Genomic DNA, 4,052 nt, shown 5'->3' with positions numbered 1-4,052 from the left:
ACCATTATTGCTTTGTTTTCTGTTTTCTTCCTTCTTTTTTTTTTTTTTTTTTTTCCTCTTTTTTTTTTTTTTTTTTTGATTTTCTGAGACAGGCTTTCTCTTTGCAGCCTTGGTTGTCCTGTAACTTACTCTGTAGATCAGGATGGTCTTGAACTCGCAGAGACCCACCTGCCTCCTTAACGCTGCAATTAAAGGTGTGTGCCACCACCACCTGGCTGCTTTTGTTTTCTTATAAGAAAGCTCTTAAAGTACTAAAATCAGAACCATCAGATCTGTCAGCTCTGGAAACTCTGTTTTTTGCTTTGTTTTTGTTATGTACTTAATAGTTTCTTTGCAAGATTTTTTTTGATTCTTATGTAACACGTGCTGATTTTTTATTTTTGCATCTGTAATCCTGTCTGAGCCTCCTGGGTGCTGGCATTTCAGGCCTGGGCCACCACATCTGGCTGTGTGAGACTGTTTTTAGACCATGTATACATTTTGTGATGAGTAGTTTATAACATTCTCCATGAATTCACTTACATTATTATATGGGCATATGCCAAAGCAGAAGGCTTCTCTAGGAAGTCCTGGGAACTATAGAACCCCTAATTCTTCCTTCCTCTAGGATACCTTATGCTGGTTTAATCTGCTGACCAAATGCGAGATGAATTGTGAATCTGCAGAATATCAATAGTTTACTTTTTCTTAGCTGAAGGAAGGAGGCTTAAAAAGCTCCTCAAAAGTCCCACCAAAACAAACAAAACAAAAAACTACAAAAACCCAAAAACAAACAAACAAAAAAAAAATAAGGGATTCAAGATACATAGCTCAGAATACTGTGCTTGCTTTTACTTGGGATGCAAGAAGTTTGGGGTTGGTCTTCAACGGACAGTGGGGTGCAAAGTACAGTAAAATCAGAATAAAGAAAAGTAACCAAATAGAAAACAGAAGTGGTAACTGGCCTATGTAGAGGGTAAATACCACTGGCTTGGCCGAGATAAGACAGATGAAGGAAGTACATAAGGCAGGAGAGCTGTGCTCTCCATTGAGCTCAGAGTTGGGAGGTGGACCAACGTAAACCCAGGTTGGCAGCACCCGCTCGCTGCCCTCTATCAGCAGCAACTACAAGTTCTTTTAGGAGAAAAGTCTGGCATGTACTGAAAAATGGAATCATCACATATCACGATCTAATAGAGAAGAGTCTATGCTCTAACATTTTCAATACCCACAGGCAAGCGTCACGGCAAATATAAATTGGAGGACGAAACTGACAGAACCGTATCATTTCTAGAGCAGTTTACACGTAAAGTTGAGTGATAGTGGACTTTAGGTTTGCGCAGTGGAATGGATTTTTTTACACCATCCACGATGGAGAAGTGAGTATTGGACTTCACTTCTCACAGGGCAGAACTGCTAATCTAGGTAGAAATGTAAGGCAACTGTCCTTTGGTTGGACAATGGCTACCGGGACTTTGAGATGAAAGAAACAAAGTGATCCACATTCTCACTGGCTTTCTGCCTGGGGTTTTTCTTCTTAAACATAGCGCACAGACGTGGAAACTAACCCAACAGCGGGCTCACGGGCTAGGAACTAGAATGACGTACGCCTTTAATCCCAGCACTCGGGAGGCAGAGGCACAGAGATCAGGCGGACCAGGTTAGCCTGGTCAACAGAGCGAGTTCCAGGATCCAAAGCTACAGAGAAGCCCTGTCTCTAAAAACAAAGCAAAAACAGAACAAAAAACAAACAAATAAAATGACTGAAGTTCAATGATAACAAGACCTTTTATGTTTGATGAGCAGGATAGCAGAAATGAGGGACTTCTACTCAGAAACCCTGCACATGGACACTCTTTTGCTTATTTCCTGTAATTGAAAGCTTTGAGCAGTACTTGGGAAGTTTGGCATGGTTTACTATTATGTATGTTTTTGAGGGATTTTTAATATCTAATATCTTGGTGCATTGGGGGCAAAGAAGGTAAATTGCCATGTTAAAAGAAGAATATATTCTCCCAGATTGCTTCATTTAGCCTTAATAGAAGAGTAGGTGCCTAGCCTCATTGCAACTTGATATACTTCGGGTGGTTGATATCCATGGAAGGGATACCTTTTCTGAAGAGAAACAGAGGAGGAGTGGGTAGGGGTGAGCAGGTGGATGGGAGGAACTGGGGCAAGAGGAGCAGGGGAAACTTTGGTTGGGATAAAAAAAAAAACAAAAGAATTTGTTCTTAGAAAACAACATTCAATGATTTGCTATCTACATGGAAAATGATATGGTCTGTTATTAATTTTAATTTAATTTTCCTTTAATTTTTTTTTTTGAGACAGGGTTTCTCTGGATAGCACTGGCTGTCCTGGAACTTGCTCTGTTGACCAGTCCTTGAACTCAACCTCTGCCTCCCAGTTGCTGGAATTAAAGGTGTATGTCACCATTACCTGGCATTTTAATTTAATTTTCCTTTGTGTATGTGTCTGAATATATGTGTCTGTGTGAGTGTATATACTTATAATTGAGCAGCAAGTGCTGTTATGAGCCACTTCTTCCAGCCCTATAATTTTGTTTTAAATAGTGATCATTTAGAATACTGATTGATGACTAGAGATCGGGGAGGGAGTGGCCAAATGGGCGATAGATAAAGAAAAGTGGATTTAATCAGTCCTTGTAGTATGCTTGTGTTGAACTACTACCCTGGGCCTTATTAATATTTATAATTAATTCATGTTAGTTAAAAACTAAACATACTCTGTAAAAACACTAATCAAATGAAGGCTACTGTGACTATATTAATATCAGACAATTCTGAAGAACAATTATGAGGGACATGGAGAAATGATTATGTTAGTAAGATAACCAATTCACTAAAGAGACATAGCCAATCCAAATGCATGTGCAGTAATAAAAGCCAAATCACAAAGTAATAACACTGCAAAGAAGTAGAGACAAATATCCAATAGGTTGAAAATGGCAATGCCCCTGTCTCAGTAATCCATAAAAAAAAGTTTAGAAATCAAAGAATGGTAGTATTATGAAAAAATGACCCCTATAGATTCATATATTTGATCTTTGGTCCCCAGTTGGTGGGTGTGTTTGAGAAGGTTCAGGAAGTGCAGCTCTATTGGAGGAGGTTTGTCACTGAGGGCAGACTTTGGGGTTTCAAAGCTACAGTGCCGTACCCATTGCTGTCTGCCTCCTGCTTGCAGTCCAGATGTGAGCTCTCAGCTGTCCCTGTCTCCATGCCTTCATTCTCCCATCATGGAGACTCTAACCCTCTGGAACTGTAAAGCCAATTAAACTCTTTCTTCTATGCATTGTCTTTGCCACGGTGTTCTAGCACAACAATAGAAAGGGAACTAAGACACAGGGTATATAAAACACGAACAGTAATATCAACCATATTCCTAAGTGACATCCAGAGAGCGATCTGTCAGAATGACCACACGTTCCTTTCACACACACATACTCTGTTCACCAAGCAGAGAGTTGTTGGAGGATAGAACAAACTTCCACAAGTGGGAATAAGAAGAAGGGCACGTGCATTCCGTATACTAACGACATTAAATTAGCAATCAGTAATATTTTTAAAGCGTGACACATTCTCAGACTGTAAAAGTTAAACAGCAAAAGCACCCAAATAACATAGAATAAAGTAGATAAATGGGTAACTAGAGCCTGTTTGGAATTAAATATAGCATACAAATATTGTCAGGATAACTGTAAGCATTAGATAGTTCAAGACTTTTTTTTTTTCAAGAAGAAAGTGTAAAACTAATCATGTGTTATGCTTGTATGTCAGGGAAAGAACAGTGCATTGAATCAAAACCAAACAAAAGAAAGTTAGCTGTAGAAATGGAGAAGAGAAAATTGAAGGAAAACAGTACAATCCAAATCTGTTTGTCTGGGACTGGAGAGAAGGGTCCGTTGTTAGGAGTAAGCACCCCACTATCACAAACCCCAGGTTTGGCTCCCAAAACCCACATTGGGTGCTTCACTGCCACCCATAACCCCAGCTCTGTTGGGACCTGACCCCTCCAGGTTCCCGGGGCATCTGCACTTACATCCTCGGCCCCAC

Source organism: Microtus ochrogaster, chromosome 19 (genome assembly GCF_000317375.1).
Source record: "Microtus ochrogaster isolate Prairie Vole_2 chromosome 19, MicOch1.0, whole genome shotgun sequence".
Taxonomy (NCBI): domain Eukaryota; kingdom Metazoa; phylum Chordata; class Mammalia; order Rodentia; family Cricetidae; genus Microtus; species Microtus ochrogaster.
This window is presented reverse-complemented; position numbering follows the sequence as displayed.